Source organism: Myripristis murdjan, chromosome 22 (genome assembly GCF_902150065.1).
Source record: "Myripristis murdjan chromosome 22, fMyrMur1.1, whole genome shotgun sequence".
In the NCBI taxonomy this organism is placed as follows: Eukaryota; Metazoa; Chordata; class Actinopteri; order Holocentriformes; family Holocentridae; genus Myripristis; species Myripristis murdjan.
In genome coordinates this window covers 23,765,384-23,784,265 of record NC_044001.1, presented here as the reverse complement: position 1 = coordinate 23,784,265, position 18,882 = coordinate 23,765,384, and the positions used below count along the sequence as shown (strand labels likewise).

The following is an 18,882-nucleotide window of genomic DNA, read 5'->3' as shown; positions in this document are numbered from 1 at the left end:
CTGAATGGCAGTCCGTGCTGAGGTTTAGTTGGCTTTGGCTGCCTTAGAAAAATACAGACAGTACAAGCTGAAGGCAAAGCATGACCGGGCAAAAAGGGTAAATACATTTAACGAAATGTTCTGTTCTCAGATATTTCATTTTTTTCATTATCAGGCCATATTTAAACAAAACAGTCTGTTGTGAAAGAATTCATGATACAACATAGATGCAAAAGCAAAAAAAAAAACAAAAACAAAAAAAAAAACATCGATAAATGCCTTTCATCCTCGTTCACACAGAACTCTTGCTTGCCAGGAGGCAAATGAATGCAATTGATGATGGATATTACAAAAATCCATTAATCTATCCAACCATGTATCCATCCTTTCGTAAATGCAGCCAAGCATACCTCCATCTCTCCAGCCAATAGGGGGAAAAAACCCTCCTACAATGTTCTTGTATTTCCGTGCACTCCGTTGAATGCAGCCATGCTCGGTGAAACAGGCTCCCCTCTCCTCTCTGTCATACATCAGAGTGGAACAAACAGTGAGACACCTACCAGCTTGCACGTCGCAAATCACAGAGCAGGTGAGCATGTTTATGAAACCGGGAGCTGGGAAAACATTGTTTCCTATAACATGATGTGGCAGCCATGCCAAAGATGTCCCAAGCATTTGACTGGATTTTAAAATCGTGACTTCTTCTTCTCGACATTACTGAGATGTATTTTATCCCTAAAATATGATGATTTAATTGTATTTCTTTTAACTAAACAAAAATTAGCTGAACTTTTAAGTCAAAATCCAGCTTTTTGATCACAGTAGAGAAGAGCATCCCTTCCCCTCTTACTGTGACGCTGGAGAATTGCTTTGTTGGTCTAAATAAGCATCTCCACATTGAGAGCAGTTTACTGATACCACATTACAGGATTGAAGTTCAAAGTTTTTTGAAGTTGCCTCTCAATGCCATTTGAAGCCACCAGCATGCACCTAGCAGAGCTGTAAATGATGCTTAATAGTTTGTCAAGGTAAGACAAGGTTTCTTGGTCAAAATACTTCATGCAGCAGATCTTTTTCAGCATTGCTTCTTGTGCATTACCCATTACTATGCAGTTCATGTTGGCAGTGTGCCCAAAGAAAATATCCAAAATCCCAGTGCCTTTATGATCTTATTGTATTTGGTATTTGTGTCAAACCTTAATGGATATTGTTCTCTTTCTTTCTCTTTCTCTCTCTCTCTCTCTCTCTCTCTCACTCACTCACTCCCTCCTTGCATGCATGGAGAGGGTTGTGTGCAAAGAGCACAGAGTAATATCACAGTGAATAGGAAGCGCAGACAAAAGGCTGCGGGTAATGGGATTGCAGCGGCTGCTGTTGTACTTACATTAAATATCATTTGTAAAGTGTCCTGCCAGTGCATTGTAAATCTGTTTGGTCTGTTCCTAACACACTTAGTTACCAACACCAAGTTGAATGGAAGTCATTGTAGGGCATGGCAGACAATATGTAGAGGAAAAGAAGGCCACTTTCTTCATACAAATGCCTCCACAGCCCCCTCCTTCCTCTAAACAGTTTAGTGAGTTAGTGAAATTCACTTAAGCTGTGTGTGTGTGTGTGTGTGTGTGTGTGTGTTCATAACCAACATGACCTGCAAGATGATAGTGAGCTTTCTGATGAGGTTCATGCATACTGCAGGTATATACATAGCTGTGTGTATTGATTTACAGACAGAAGGAGAGTGTGGGAGAGTGTGAGAGTGTTAATGTTACAAAAAAAAAAGTTGAGTGCAGTCCTCTCTGAGGGAAATTCATTCATTTCAAATGTGAAAATCCATTGCTGCTGCATCATTCCACTGCAGATGCACTGACATGATGGTGCTGCAAGGGTAAGATTTTTTTTCTGTCCAGCAGCTTTTTATGGAGAAAGTATTTTGTCGGTCAGATTTGCAATAAAAATTTATGATACAACACTAAAACCAGCTGCCATCAGTTTGATCTTAATGTTTAAGTCGCAGGATCCTTGCATGAAGCTCGCATGGGATTCTCATGCAGCATCCTAAATACATTACAGATTAAATGTGATCCAGGAACAACCATTAAGTACATGCTGTGTGACTTAGCCCTGCAAGCTACCAGGATGCCTGGGGCCTTGCAGAAGCTTTGTGTCTTTTTAATGAATCTGTGGGAAATACCAACAACAGCCTCAGGATATTGCCCAGCTAGGTCGGCAGAATCAGTTGCTATTGAGGCTAACAGCTCTGCTTTAGAGGAAGGCCACGCAGCTGCCAACCATGTGGCAAACAAGGCAGGGTGTTGTTTGTAACATTCAAGCCTTAACAGCAATTTGTATCACATGTTGCCTTTGAAAAGTGCACAGTAAAAATGTCAGGGGTTAAGTATAGGGTTATGCTTAGATAGTTAGTTTTCAAATTAGGGTCAAGGAAAAGGTTGACCTTAATTGTGTAGTGGTAAGACTTCTGATTAGAGGCGAAGCAGTGAGGACAAACAGTGGAAGGCTCTCGTTCTGTATGCTGTATGACATATGTGAGAACTATACTGTATATTTGTGTGAGCTTATTTGCATAGAGTTGAAAATCTGGGCTGGTATTAACAGCTTCCTGATTGTATATTCTGGCCTCTGTTGGCCAGCTGTAGGGAAATCGTGTCATGCACAGTGTGAAAGGCAAAAACAGAGTGCGGCATGTAGTTCAAGGCTGAAAATTGTAGCTTCAGTCGGTGTGGCTCTGGGCCATTCTCCATCCGTGGAAAGAAATATCAGATTGCAATTGACGGCGTCCCGGCTGCACAAAATCCCGCTGCCGCTGTAAGAGGCTTTGCTACAGACTAGAGGCGAGTGAATAGGGATAATTTAATGAAACATTAGAAGAGAGCACTCCACAGTCCTTTAACAAATTGCTTCTACGACTGCAAGGCTTGGCTCAATTTGGGTTGCCCAAAGGAAGGGCAGAATTAAAACACAAAAGGAGGAAAAAGGGAGAGTTGTCATTCACCTGCAGCCTTAAGAGAAGGTAGCACACGGAAAAAAAAGAAATATGAGGTAGATGAGACTGTCAATGACTAAGTACGATGACTAAGCCTGCTGGTAGAACATCAACTTGTGGATTTATGAGAGCTTTTCTCAGGCTGGATTAAGTGTGATGGGAGTCTGTTGACCAAAGAGAACACAGGGCACGCTGCCTTCTCATCAGCAGCCACCTACGGGCATAAACAGGTGGCTGCTGGGTACTCTTGAGCTTGGGCATGCCAGGTCAAAGGAGGGTAGCTTTATTGAGATGTTGGCAGTACCCAGGGTGGCATTTTTGAGGCATCACAAAGCAGATTCACCCCTCATTACCTTTCTCCGCTACACAGACTGCTTAAGCTTGGGATTTAAAGCTGGCCACTGACTAAAGCCTTGAATTAGCTTAATGAGCAGAGCCAGGCACATGACTTAAATCTCACGTGGAGAGAAAGTCACAAACAAGCGCTGACGGCAAATATGATCATTCTGTCTGGGTATGCGGCCATCAAAGGCAAGGATGAATAGTGTGTTTGTGTGTGTGTTTTTTTTTTTTTTTATGTAAGATATTGAGTGTGCATGTGTCTGTGTTTCCATGCAGAAATGTCTCTCTATCAGTGTCAGTGTGTGCTTCTGCATACAATACGCATATGTTGCTGATTATGTGCATCTAATTGGAACTTAAGCATATTGCAGTGATGTGGGCGGACAAAGGTACATGAAATCAAAAAAAAAAAAAAAAATGGATGTAGACTTCTAGCTTCTCACAATTCAAGTGGGAGTTGTGTAAAGCCATGGAAGCCACTCAATGCACTAACCTGCCACCTTCTAAAAAGACCTATTGAGATAGAAGCAATGAGATGAGTGTTCAAGTGAAAGAATGAGGTACTGTTATTATGCAGTAATGAATGTGGTTTGTAAACAATGATCTATATAAGTGTCTTTACAATGAGGTGAATGTAGCCAATATATGCAGTATTTAATACCAGGCCTGCATACGCGTTTACTTTCAAAAACAGATAAATGCCATTCCAGTAAAAAAGAAACAAAATTAATTGATGTTATTAGTGTGTTTGTTTTATTCATAGTAAGTGGTTTATGAATAAATAGGCCTACAATTTCAGATATCTGTTTTTGCAAATTAACTCGAGTCAAGGAGCGGCCGCTCTGTTATTTCCACCCAACATCGGCCAAAACTCATGTCATTTGCGTAAAAGTTATGGCATGTCCTAAATCAGCAGGTTCAAACAGCAGTGCACCATCATATCACCACACAATAAAATGAGATTGAATGGGAGATAAATTGAGTCCCTGTTTTATTACCACAGATGTATTTAGCTAAAACGGATCAGCACATGTGTTGTTAAGATTTGATTTACCTCCTCCTTAGTGTGAGGCTCAATTTCCTCTGTTGCATAATTGACTGAGCTTCATATTAAATGTGTGTTTATTTGCATGCTGTTTACATGGTTAAGAGGCATATTTCATGATTTTGTGATGTACAAAATGCTGATTAGGTTGGCTGAAATTTCTTAATGTGTATTGTACAGTGATTTAATAGTTGCTGTGAGAGTAAAAAACAAAGGGATGTGGACTGTTTTTTAGGCATATGCTACCAGTCATGGTAGTTTGGCATGTTGGTGTTTGTGGGTGTGAGTATTTGTGTTTTAGCTACATGTGTGGCAAAGCCATTGAAATGGATTCTTTGACCTCAGCTCTAGATCGAACAGAAAAAAAAACAGACAGAAAATTGTTGTTTTTCCTTCCTCCCTCCTTATTACTCACCTGCTGTTTTCCTCCACGCATTTTCTCACTCTGTGGTGTTACTCCAGGACAGCTTAGAGGGGTTAGATTTGCCTGTGGCTTGACAGTTCATTGCGGGTTGCGAGTGACTGCCGGAGCACACACACTGTCATATTTTTTGTCACCTCGTGTTATTCATTCTGTTGACAGAAATGCCATTTCCTTGAGTGAGCTGATTCTGGCATTGCAGTATTTTATTAAGTCGCATAAGATTAGAGAAACAAGCAGATTGGACTGTGCTCACACTCTTAAGATGGAGGAGGGCAGGCACATGGGCACCAGCAAAACCTTTACCTGCTATAAAACGTGTTGGACTGTGACCCGGAGAGGGCGCACGAGGCTGCGATGAAAAAGGCAAGTTTCAAAAACCACTTCAGATCAGCCCTGGGTTTGTACACAACTGGGTTTGTATTCAAGAAGAGCAAACATAAAACTCCAGTAGTGGGTCATAAATCAAAAGCTGTAAACCAAGTTTACCAAAATACTCAGATGGCCATATTGGTTTTGCACCAATTGTGTGTCAAAACCTCGGAGCACCTTTTTTCTAGTATTTGTACTTCAGACGTGAAAAAATCCTTTTCTTGAAAATCTCTGAAACTTGCTCCCATTTTTTCATGGTGTAGTGGTGAGTTCCATTAACTCAACAGTGAGCAGTTGTTCCTTGCAGCTCTGTGATCTGTATGCACACACACTCACACACACACACACACACACATACTCTCTCTCTCTCTCTCTCTCTCTCTCTCTCTCTCTCTCTCTCTCTCTCTCTCTCTCCAGATCTTTGGTATGCATCATCAAAATCAGTCCATGGCTTGTTGAAGGGTGAGGCTGACAAGCAGAACATGGAAATCACGTTAAACCCTGTGTGTGTCATAATCGATCTGTGTGTATGGCTGTAGGAGTGTGTAGAGGAGTACAGTATGAAAGCCTTTACAGCAGCCTGAAACTTCAACACCAAACACCTACCATTGATCACAGCGAGTCTTAGGAATACCATAAGTCCATAAGCAGGTGTATTCCTTTTTACCCATAAAACAGAGCCTGAAGCAGCACACTGAGGTGCTGGCAAATAGCCTGAACAGAGATATGTTACACTCATAAAAACACACAGACAGGTGTTAGACTCATTCTGAAGGAAGCTGCAGACTTGCAGTCTCCTTCTGTGTTTCTTTCATGTTGTCTTCCCCAAGTCTGGGTGGGACATATCCATTTTCTAACAAGAACTCCAAAATCTGCAGTCTCCAGTGTGTCCAGTTCATTATTAGGTTTGGTGCCCCATGCTAATACATGATCCTAGGCTATTACTATTATCTCAAGAGTGAAAAACATGACAAGTGGAGGCAGCCATAAAGCTCAATGGTGAGTGCATTTCAGTGATATGTGGTTAGGTCTGACGGGTTTATGTAGATACAATACAATGACAATGTAGGTACAATTTACATTAAGTATGCTGTAAAAGTACTTGCTGTTTTGGGACTGCAAGGGACTTGTTTTGGCTTCCCTCTCTTGCTCTCTCTCTCTCTCTCTTTGAGCTTGTACGTTTTGTTTCCCTGGGAAGTGATTTAGCCAGTAAGAAAAGGTTGCTCACCTGAAATTGTTTCAGTAATCAACCTGGATTGTGCTGGACCCTGCGGAGATCAGTCTGGAAGGGTACATGTCCTTCATTTATTGACTGGCTGCATGAGTCCAAGTTGTTGAGAGATTAGATGAATGTGCCACTTGTTAGTCACTGAGCAACTCATGTCCACAGTTTTCTTTTTCATCTAAACTGTCCACCCCGCATTTACTGTTTGGTAAATCTGAGGAGATTAAATACTCTGTGCTAGTTGAAATACTGTGATTAATTTTAGATGTGCAATGCCTGCTAGAAAAGGTTTACTAATGAGACTGCCAGTCGTGCTGGCCTGGCTGCCAATTTTCCAAATATCATGTGGCATGGAAAGACTAATTAATTCATAAAAAACCTGATTTGATACCTGATTTGTTGGTTAGTTTAGTTTGTTGGTCAGGTTGTTTAGGGTCAGGGGTAGGGTGAGGTTACAGTTAGGGGTAGCCAGTCAAAGGCGGAGGAGCAGATTATGCTACATTTCCAAAATTTTAGATGTTTCATTTCATTCTGTCAGACTAAAATAATGTTAGATTTTTATGAGGTGGTGAGTTGGCCAGCTTTATTAAATGCAAGCCACCTCTAACATAGCTTATGTTACCTGATATTGATGTTAGTCCAATAAGGAACTGAAGCAGAGGACCACAATCAAACCTACAAACCTACTAGGTGACTTGCACAAGTTTTGTTAGAGCAAACATGTAAATACCAACCAAATATCCTGTTGTTCTTTTTTCACATAAGCCTAGTCAGTTTCTCAGTAAATTGTTTAATCTTTGTTGTTACGGGGAATCACACAAATGAAAATTGCAACAGGTGCTGCAATGTACTCAGCAAGGCTCAAACAAGGAAACACTGAGCTAAAATTATTATGACAGGTGAATTCACCGCTCCACAATTAGCCCTCAGATGGTCATACCAATACAAAATCATGTTCACAATATAGGCTGTTATTTACAAGTGGCTCTCCCTTTTAAAAAGATACCTCAACATATTAATTAAAACTACAACTACTAACTGTATTAATCAACATAGTATATGCTCAATTGTTAGTTTCATGCTCAAGGCTGAAAGATCTACTAAGGAAATATAAACAGCTTTGGTATCCATGAACCTCCCTCCTCTTTGACAGATGGAGTTCGTTCTTGCCTGTCTTTTGCATAGTTTCACTTAAAAGGCAGTCTGTGGACAGTAAGCCCCCACTGTGCTGACTCATTCATTTACTCTTCCTCGCTAGATTTTGTTGGCATCTCGTAGGAAGGAGAGAGGAGATACGCTGGACTCGCCTTGGGGGGTGACTGGTGGCAACTCCCTGATAGTTGGTGCATTCATGCAGAATTCCCAGTCATCCTTTTTTTAATGGGGCTGCAGAACCATCTTCTGTAAAGGGTGGGAAGAGACTCAAATGAGGCAGGGGGAATGATCGGCAACAGACTGGAAAATATGAGAGTGAGGTATAGGAGGAGTGTGAGGGAAGGGGACAGAGAGAGAGAGAGAGAGAGAGCAAGAGACTGATGCATTTATTTGGTGCTGTGGGTGGGCAGCAGAAAGCAGGGTGGGTGAATTCATTTTATAAGCCTCCAGTGCATAAAGAAGTAGGCATGGCCCTGTCTCCTACCATAAAACCCTAGTGATCAAACATGCCCTCAGATGTGAAATGTTGTGTCTTTGCTGTGGCTCAGTTTCAGAAGTTCATACATGCTTTCAGCCTTAAATCCCATTTCAACCACAATACACTTGACTGGCTTTGTCCAAGCTTTCAGAGCCATGTTAAGTTAAGCCAACTCTGAAAACAGACACATTCAGAACCATGTTTATGCCTACAAAGGACCCATCACTTTATAGTCCAAATCACTTTTTTTCCCCAGTTAGTGTGACAGATACTTTCATTTGCAATTGAAGTCTCATTGTGAAGTGAATAGGCTCAGTTTGACAGGTTAAATGACTGTGAATGTTATCCAGAGAGACTGACAAAGGTAATTACTAAGGTAAAGTAAGGAAAATTACTAAGGTAAGTTTAACAGGGGGGTGTCAACACAAAAGCTAAGGATTGCCACTTGATGATATCCTAGAAATTGTATGCAATGCAGAGTTCCACCCACCTTCATTTTCATAGACTCCACTAACACAAAACTGTTATTACTTCAACTGGCATTCCAGCCTTTTCTTGTGCAAATTGTGGAAACATTAAAAAAGTGGACTTTATTCACAAGTGATGCAATCACACAAGGTCATCAAATAACAAGTGCACTAGTATCTTATCATCCCCCTGCATTATTCAAAGCAAGAAAGGACATAATATAATGACATACATTCTTTGTTGAGCATGACCAAAGCCTTTTTTCTGTTGGAGAAAAGGCATTTTTTTTTTTTTTTGCTACAGAGGCAGGCCTATAAATGCCTGCAGACAGACATAAATGCTACAAATGTTTGAAGAAAGACCCAATGTACAGTATATCCATATTCAATCACTGTATGCTCTCCAAAGCCCTCCAAGATGATTAATTACATTCCGGATAATTGCTGACTAATGTGTTAATCAATGATGTGCTGAAACATGCAACCTGCCTTGTTAACCTTTCATCTGGTGCTCCCTGACAAAAGCTGTAGGAGGCCCAAGGGCATAGTAATGACACATATGTTTTTCCAATTAGAATTGACTGGGAAGAGGTTGAACTGTATCCGGTAGTCTGAATCTATATTAGTTGCATCTTATTATTATTATTATTATTATTATTAACCTTTATTTAACCAGGTAAATCCCATTGAGATTAAAAATCTCTTTTTCAAGGGCGACCTGGCCAAGACGGTCAGCAGCAAAAACACTAAGTTACAGACAGAGAAACAACAGAAAGAGTTAAAATCACAAGAGAAAATCACTACAAAACAAACAAACAAACAGATAAACAAACAAACAGACAAACAAACAAACAGACAAACAATCAAACAAACAAACAATAAACATTACAACAACACAGCAATACAATACAAGCAAGTCAAAAGATGAATAAAACAGTGCTTTCGGGGAAACTAATATAAACACTGATGTGCTAAAAACAACGACATTCAATGGACCTCAATTCACGATCTCTCATTACTGATTTAAAAACATTAATTGACACCAAGTCCTTTAGTTTCAGTTCACTCTGCAACAAATTCCACGTCGAGGGAGCAGAGTAACTGAAAGCCCTCTTCCCAATTTCAGTCCGGACATTTGGGACAGAGAGCAGAAAGAGTTCCTGTGAACGCAGAGAGTACAACCCGGTGTGTTTCTTTGCAATGAGATCACATAGATAGGACGGAAGCAGCTCAAGAATAGTCTTATAAATAAAAATGCACCAATGTGTGAACCTACGGGTCGCCAGAGCTGGCCAACCTACCCGAGCATATAATTCACAGTGGTGAGTAAGAGCTTTACAGTTTGTAATGAACCTTAAGGATGCATGGTACACTGTGTCAACCATATGAAGACACTGACCAGAGGTATGCATATATAAAACATCTCCATAATCCAGTACAGGTAAGAAAGTAGCAGCGACAAGACGCTTTTTTGCATCAAAAGAGAAACACAGCCTGTTACGAAAATAGAAACCTAATTTTAGCCTTAGCTTCCTGACCAGGTACTGAACATGTGGTTTAAAACTGAGAGAGTCATCAAGTAAGATACCCAGGTATTTGTAAGACTTGACAACCTCAATCTCATTACCATTAGCTGTAGTTACCACAGGTACATTGGCGCTTGACTTAGAATTGGTAAACAACATGAGCTTGGTTTTACCAGCATTCAGAACAAGTTTCAGCTCACACAACGTATTTTGCAGAACAGAAAAGGCAGTTTGCAAATGATGAACTGCATGTACAAGAGTTGCTGCACAGGAATAGATGACAGTATCATCAGCATAAAGATGCAAGGTAGCATTGGATACATTTTGACCCAGATTATTTACATAAATCGTAAACAAAAGAGGTCCCAGGACAGACCCTTGTGGCACACCTTTAAGAACAGAAATAGTTTTAGAGCTTAGACCATCAAATCTGATGCACTGAGTTCGATTAGAGAGATAGTTTGAAAACCAAGCAACTGCATCTTCTGAGAGACCGGATTGCAGCAGTCTAAGTTTTAAAACATCATGGTCGACTGTGTCGAAAGCTTTGGACAAATCAATGAAGAGAGCTGCACAATGTTGTCTCCTATCGAGAGCAACAGAAATATCATTTACCACTTTCATTGCAGCAGTGATTGTGCTGTGTCTCTTTCTAAAGCCTGATTGATGTGCTGATAAAATGTCATTGGTGTATAAAAACTCCTTTAGCTGATCACTAACAAGAGACTCTAGAATTTTGGCCAATACTGACAGATTAGATATTGGTCTATAGTTATTCAAGGTGCTTGGGTCTCCCCCTTTCAACAAGGGGAGAACAAAAGCAGATTTCCAGATCATTGGAATTTCGTTTGTCTCCACTGTTAAATTAAAAAGATGTGTAAGTGGCTCAGCAACAAAATCAGCCGCAAGCTTTAAGAAATAAGGATCAATCAAATCAGGTCCCGCACATTTTCTATGATCCAGCTCTGATAAAGCCTTGTGAACTTCCTGCACAGAGAAGGGCATGAAATTAAAAAACTGACCAGAATACAGTGGCACATCAGCGCTGGAATTCACAGATGCAGAGCAAGCAGAGTCAAACAGGTTGCCAGAAGACACAAAATGCTCATTAAAACAATTCAAAATATCCATTTTGTCATGTATGGCAACAGAATCTTTCATGACAACAGAGGGTACCGCAGAAGTGTTGCTGACAGAGAGATTTTTTATTGCTTTCCAAAATCTCCTTGGGTCGTTTAAGTTTTTTGTGGTGACAGATAGAAAGTATTCTGATTTGGCCTTCCTAATTATAGAGGAACATTTATTTCTTAATTGTCTATAGGCGGTCCAATCAGTGACAGAACCCGTTGTCCTCGCCTTAGCCCACGCTATGTTCCGTGCATGAACAAGTTCTGCCAAATCAGAGGAGTACCACGGGTTATCACGCCCCTTAACTCTGTACCTCCGAAAAGGAGCATGTCTATTTAAGATCTGAGCAAAACCTTCATTAAAAAAAGTCCATGCTGATTCAACATCAGGGATTTGTTCTATTCTTTTCCAGTTAAAATAAAACAAATCATGAAAAAAACCTTGTTCATTAAAATTTTTAAGATCTCTCTTAGGAATAATCCGTGGTTTTACTTTGGGGATTTTTGTATTTCTATTTGCAGCAACAACACAATGGTCACTCAGATCATTGCAAAAAATACCAATGGCAGAAAACTTATGAGGGACATTGGTCAAGATCAGATCAATTAATGTAGATTTCTCAGGGTGTTTAACGTTTGGACGAGTTGGCAAGTTAATCAGCTGGGTGAGATTGATAGAGTCACAAAAGGACTTAAAATCATCAGATACTGGTTTCAGCCAGTCCCAATTTAGATCACCAGCTAAAACAATTTCAGTGAATTTCAGTTTAGATATAAGGTGCACCAGAGTCTCCAAGGCCTCAGTAGAGGCAGATGGGGGCCTGTAACACCCCAGGACAGTTAAGCCAACTCCCTTAGAAATTTCTATACTCACAGCCAAAAACTCTAATTGCTTAGAGATGGATTGAGCCATAATCATCCTGACAAAAAGTTCTGCCTTCACAAAAATGGCCACACCACCACCTTTCTTAGGTCTATCAGCACGATAAACATTATATCCATCAATATGAATATCATTATCAGAAACTGATTTTGTCAGCCATGTTTCAGAAACCACAACAATATCAGCATCTGTTGAATTGACCCAAATTCTAAACATATCCATTTTTACAAGTAAGCTGCGCACATTAAGATGAATGATTTTAAGACCAGACAGCGATTTAAAATCAGATGGCGTCTTAACACACTGCGGCTCAGGGCCAGGATTTGGCTGCACATTTCCAGACATAAGTAACATTAAAACAATCAACCATCTCCGTTTAGCAACATTGCATGGGGATTTACAGGACATGATGTACTTAATGTCTGACAAAGATTTTTCATTGAACACAAAAAAGTCATTCAAGGCCAAAAGGCTTAGATAGCGTACCAAGACTTTCGGCAGCTTCCACAAAATATTTGTGTCCCGTGCCAACCGCTTCGGGGGTTGCACGGAGTTAAAGACGGGTATAGAGCAAGTATGACCATACGCAAAATCCTGAGGGGAAGACACACTTTTAGATGTACTCACCCAGTGTCCAGTCGCTCTGAAGTCCCAGAACAACAACGCGAAAAGAAAAGACACGATAAGAGCCATTGTCCAGCGAGCTCTGCGAAGTATGTGTGTATGCGCGCGTTTGAGCCAGTCACAGGCGCAATGCGTGTAGCGCAAACTGAAGTGAGGAAGAGGAGTAGTTGAAGGCCAGGTAGAGTGAAGACCCTAGCCGGACAGGTGAAAGCCAGAGGGGCTAGGCTTCCCAGCGAAGCCCACAGCGGCTGGACAACAGGAGGGAGGGGATGAGGAGAAGCGGCCAGGTGGAGAGACACAGAAACGCAGTCAAACACAGCCAGGTGGAGAAACAAAGGAGGTCCAGCGTAGTAGGATTTGATTTGGAGGACTGAGGCAGGTTATGTCCAAATAAAAATATCAGAGAGGAGACATCCCCATCTTTTGCACTAATAGTGATTAAAGTTGTGCCATGAAATACCTTTGCTTGACTTGCAGTATGAGTTTTAACAGATTAAGAAAGTTATTAGTAAAAACACAGACACATGTCACAGACACCATCTAGACCTGCTGCCATCTTGGATTCATAAACTGCCATCTAGGCTATGATTAATAGTATATCCCCCTCTATGTGTGTTTTTTAATACTTTCTTATTGACATTTGTTTACTGTTGATACACGAGAACATCGTTATGCACTCAGGTGTATATATGAAAAATTTGTTGTATTTCTCACCAAAAGAAGTCTCCTGCAAACATATGTCATCAATAGCTTTTACAACCAATTGGTATTTACACATTTGGCCTAACTTACTGCATTCTTGAAAACAGTGTCATCTCTTTTGTTGTATAGAATATGCTACAGTGAAGGCACAGGGAGGACCTTGCCAGTGGCGGTTCTGCCCATGTTGCCGCCCTGGGCGAAATTACTGCCTTGCGCCCTTCCGTGTTACTACTCCTCCTAATCTTGTTTGCATAAAAAAAAAGCCATCAGGCGAGCCGGCCGCGGGTCGGCATCAGGCGGGCCGGCCGCGGTGGGCCCGGTGCCGTGCCCACCCGGTCAGGTGACAGGTGAGCGGCGCACACATACGGCCATATATACCTTTCATTATAAATGACACAGACAACATGGTAGATTATTGCATCAGGCGTGCCTACCTGCTGGTTTACATATGCAAGTATAATACATGTGTATTTGCTTAGACCCCCAATATTAGACGAGGGCGTTTTTTCAGAGCATTTTCAATGGAAAAAATATCGTCTTATATTCAGATGAATACGGTAATAGAAAACTGCTTTGCAGCGAGGATGATTTTTTTTTTTTTTTTTTTTTTTTTGCGCTCGTGCCGCCCCCAACGTGGCATGAAAAAATGCCGCCCCATGCCTAAAACCGCTACTGGACCTTGCAGAGCAGAAAGCTACACATACTGGAGTTTCAAAGGTCTCAGTACATGTCTGGGCCCATGTGTCAGTTTTTTTCAGCTAGTTCCCATTTCAAATGAAGAATAACCGCTGTTGTTCTGGCTCACAGAGTGTCTGCTCGGCAGCACGGCAGCACATTAGAGTAGCAATGGAGGGGCACGCCCAACAGCTGAAGAAATGAGACTTCAGAGGAGAAGCTGTGATAGCAGTTGCCCAATCAGATCTCACTTTAGCGGGATAATAGCATTCAGGTCCCCGGAGGCAGAAATGAGGATGTGTAATAAATTATGAATTTCCATGAGAACAGATATGGATGGCAGCATCATGCGATAATTGGCACAGCACTTAGCTCCAAGTGAGGCTAGTTGGTGGCTGAGTGATGTACGCCGCAGGGACCTGTCTCAACAACATGCTGGAGTGATTTGCGAAGTCAGCGTGACACAAAGCAGTGCCCCCAATTACCATGTTGACCCCAGCATTTATGATGTGGCAACCTTATTTCAGACCTGAAGGGCAGCATGTTGGGGTGCAGCATCAGGTTCAAGGTTAGAGGCAGCAAGATAAATGGACATTAAAGCTACACTAGATGTAAAAATACACCTGTCTGATTGGTCTAAATTACGCACTGCAGTGTCTTCTAACTCCATTAATCTGTCCCAGTGTTGGATGTAGTCACTGGCAGTACAGTCTTCTCTGCATAGGCACTTCTGAATCAAAACAAGAAATAAAAAATATTTCTCAAGCTGCAGCGAGTGATAACTCAGTCCAGAGAAAGCTGCAAATCTTCAATATCTTGGGCTTGAAATTGGCCTGGAACCTTTGTTGCTTGCTATATCCACTCCCTCCCATCTTTTCTGTGTCTTTGCACTCCGAACTGTCTAATAAAACAGAAATGCCATCACCAGAAGTGCCACTTCCCCAGAAATGCTAGAAGGGCCCAGGTGCATGATGCTCCCCCGCATTGGATTTTTTTTTTTTTTTTTTGAAAATCTGCTCTTGAGAACTTATTTCTGGTGAGTTTTTGTACAGTGGCAGGTACCTTTTCAAGGGGGAAAAATGCAGTATCGCACCAAGAGTCCATTAGGTTTTGTTGGAGGTGACTGCAGGCAGGGAGGCACTGCATCCGTCAAAGTAATTTGCAGATTAAACTGGATAGGGTTGGTGTTATGCATCAGAAGTGATTAGTAGATTAGTCAGGGGATGCAGGAACTGTCATGTGCCTGTATATTTTTGACCACCTCAGACACACTCGTTGTCATTACACTGTCCATCCTATACCAGTTTATACTACTTCCTCTCTGAAATACATCATAAGGATAGAACACCTCTGTGTGTGTTTAGTTGTTCAGTGGGTGAGTGAGGGCTGCTGGAGTGGATGAGCTGATATTCTGCTGGTCGGTGCGTTGTGAAATGACAGTTCTCAGCCAGCTTCCTATAATGTAATATCAATTTGACACCTGGAGATTAAAATAAATAACCTTTGAAAAAAAAAAAAAAAGTGAGGTGGACAGGGACAGATCTTCCTGGGCAGGCTTCCTGCCATAGGCGAAAAAAACAAAAAAACAAATCATTGTTAACACTAATAAATAATTTTCAATAATATAGTAATATTCAGTGAATGCGATGCAAGCGGTGCTAATTATAAATGTAAAATAGTGTGTATTTAAGTGTTTAAAAGTTATGACCTCCCCCATGCCTCAAAGTGGTTTGGTCCGCATCCTGCTGCCGGCAGAGCTGCAGCTCGGTAACTTTCAGTCAGTCGGTCAGCCGGAGAGGCAACATCCTGATAAGAACTAGCAAGAAAACCTCCTCAAGTGAAAGCCAGTGAGTCATTTATCACACCACTTGTTCACTAAGCACAAGGTTGTAATATGAAAAGCAATATTTTTACCTGTTTGGTCCGAAACCTGCCTCTTTCACCTCACTGTTTAAGCTAATAGCTAATGATTGTTTACAAGCTCAAGCGAGCGCAGGACAGTGAGGGAGAGAGAGGACAGACCACAGGAGGAGCAAAGTTTTTTGTTGACACTACAATAAATATGTTTTTTGAAGAATAGTTTGCTGTAGTTGGATTATTCAAGGTATTTCCTCTAGTTTTAGACCTTATTTTGAGTTTCTAGTGCTTGTAAAGCTACTTTGATGGACTGTAGTGGAAATAGAACAGTGAGCAAAGAAATTTGGTTTGAGGATTATTGCTTTTAATACCATTATTTAAAACATATGAACATGCTGAGCGCATAATGCTGTACGGCAAGTTTCAAAGGAGCGTAAGAGAAAGAGGGTGGTACAGTAGTGCCAGACAGCAATTTTTTTATGTCCCTCCCCTCCCCCAGGAATTACTCTCTGAAATTTTGCTGTTTATTGTCCCCCCCAATGATGAAATGGGATTTTCGCCCCTGCTGCCTGCGTAAAGCTTATGTATGGGAAACTCTGCATGCCAAGTAGCTGCACACACCTGGGGAGTGAGCTGGCGTTTTGGTGGGACATTAAGATGAAGTGAAGTGTGCTCAGACTGGGACCACCGAACGCTGGGACGTTTTGAACGAAGGCCCAAACATTTCTCTATTTTGGTACATCAGCAACTGGCAGTGGAGGCAGTGGCTTTGTTAGAAACTGTGCCAAACTTCAGTGTGCCAAATTCCCTCTTCTCTTTCAAACAGACAACCACAGCCAATCAAAATTTGTTGTTTGACAGCCAGCTACAACACATGTTGGTCCCAGTCAAAGATAAGATAAGATAAGATAAGATATTCCTTTATTAGTCCCACGGTGGGGAAGTCAAGACGAGGCAATGACATTCAAATGAAACAGGGACAACTTTTGCCCTCCCAAAAAAACAAACAAAAAAAAAACAAAACCAAACAAAAAAAAAAGACAAGATGCACCAGATGGACTTTCATAGACCAGATAGATTAATAGTGGCTTGCTTACAATTTTCACAAGCCAGAAATGAATCCAGTCAAGCAGGATTTTATGTCAGTGCCTTCCACAATTTGCACTATCCATCAATACGAGTAAAATCTGAGCAAATCTTTTTTGCCTGAAGCAGTTCCTGGTGAATCTGCACTGGGCTGTTGACAGTGACGAGACTGTTTGAAATGTTGAGAATACTGATAATAGCGCAAACATTAGACAAGAGGAGTAGCTATAGTCTGAGATGTGAAATTGTTTTTGCAAGCCAGCACTAACAGTTGCTTCTTAATGCAGTTTGGCATCTCTAACAATTTTGGCTGTTTCTTTCATTTGATGGCGCACCAACACGGCAAGATTGCCAGAGTCAGTTTAACTCCGAGAATGTAAAAACAACACTGCTGTTTTTTTTTTTTTTTTAATTTAATTTAATTAATTTATTTTTTTATTTTATTTAAGTCCAATCAGCACTTATCACTTATCAACACTCAGCTCACAATTTGCTGAGACATTTTATCTGCACAGATGGGATAAGACAGGACTCCAAGTGTGGTATGATTTTGAAAAGAGGATGGAGGATGAAAACACTCATGTGGCTTTAAATGTTGACTGCTGTCCAGAGTAAATTCAGGGACATCGTAGGACATAAATTGCAGGTTTAAATTATTGTTTGTGCTTTACTCTTATGTGTATTATTTTGTATTGTTTTAATGCCTGTAAAGCATTTTGTAAAGCTGTTTGGAAAGTGTTGCATAAATACAGCCATTTGTTGTGCTGACAAGACTAATGTATTATATGAGCAGAGTGAAATGCACCAAACAACTCCCTCTAAATGTTCCTAATACCACCCCTGAAGAATAAATCTTATTCCTGACGTCAGCCAGCCATGTTTCAGCAGACACAGCCTTGTCTCTTTTAAAATGAAAGGATTAGGTGCCACACAAACGTCCAAGACCAATGCCACTTTTTCATTTTCTCTCGCTCTCCCTCTTTTCTGTTATCTCGCAGGTAAAGGAGTGAGTGGATGAGGTGGAGTACGTCTTCCTCGCTACACAGAGAGAAGTCACCTTGCAGCGTTCATTCGTGGGAGGAGAAAGTCTTGGGATTGTTTGTTGCCCGCAGGAAGAACGCAAGGTCAGTACACAGAACACACAAACAAAAGAAAGACTGGGCACGTTCAAAAGCAAATAAACAGATAGCAGGAGGGATTTTTTTTTTTTTTTTTCTGTTTGGTTTTTTGGATAGGCTGTTTGTACTAAGAGGAGGGACTCATTTTGTGGGGCCAGTGGTAGCAAACTCAATTAAATGTAATCTAGAGTCTGAAAGTGAAAGTTGATTAGATTTTTGGGAGTGATGTGCCTCACCTTTGTTAATAAATAATTGGACAATAAGAGGACAATCAGCTCATTATTTAACAGAGAAAGTTCATTATCTAACACAATCATGGGCCATTTGAGAGAGGATGTAATGGAGTTAACTATTCCTGATTGAAAAAATGTAGCGTTTCCTTCATCCTGTCTTCCAGTCAGTCCTCTTTCTGTCCTTCACGTGTTCTTTCCTTCCTTGCATTGGTTCACCCTTTTTTCTATCTATCACACCGACCCCCCCTTCTCCCTTTTATATATCCTAAGAAAAGATCTAATCAACACTTCCAAACAAACGTTTGCATCAGGGCTGCCCAAGGTTCTTTCCCTGTTAAGTCCACACACAGCGGGTAGTATTTGGATTTTAATTGCTTCCCCATAGATTGCTGCCTCACTGAGAAACTGGGTTAATTGCATAAGACGAGCGAGCCACTTGTGACCTTCAATGAGTGCTGCCAACTACAGTTACTGCAGCATGTATACTGCAGCAGTGTATACTCTTCTGTGGCTGAACTACATGGCTGTTGGACAGAATAAGGGTCACAGAGGCGGTCTGGACTATT

At 41.1% G+C, this 18,882-nt stretch overlaps 1 protein-coding gene across 3 annotated transcripts in view; it reads left to right on the top strand.

Moving 5' to 3' along the window:
• The window catches only part of LOC115354019 (leucine-rich repeat and fibronectin type-III domain-containing protein 2), a 132,621-nt gene that overhangs the window by 28,515 nt on the left and 85,224 nt on the right, over positions 1–18,882 (top strand). For 2 of the 3 annotated variants that reach the window (XM_030044162.1, XM_030044165.1), the window contains exons 1-2: positions 15,812–15,869; positions 17,964–18,089. The gene's annotated coding sequence lies outside the window, so the exon portion shown is untranslated. Of the gene's footprint in view, positions 1–15,811; positions 15,870–17,963; positions 18,090–18,882 lie in introns of those variants that run through there. The other variant, XM_030044164.1, reaches the window with a different exon arrangement.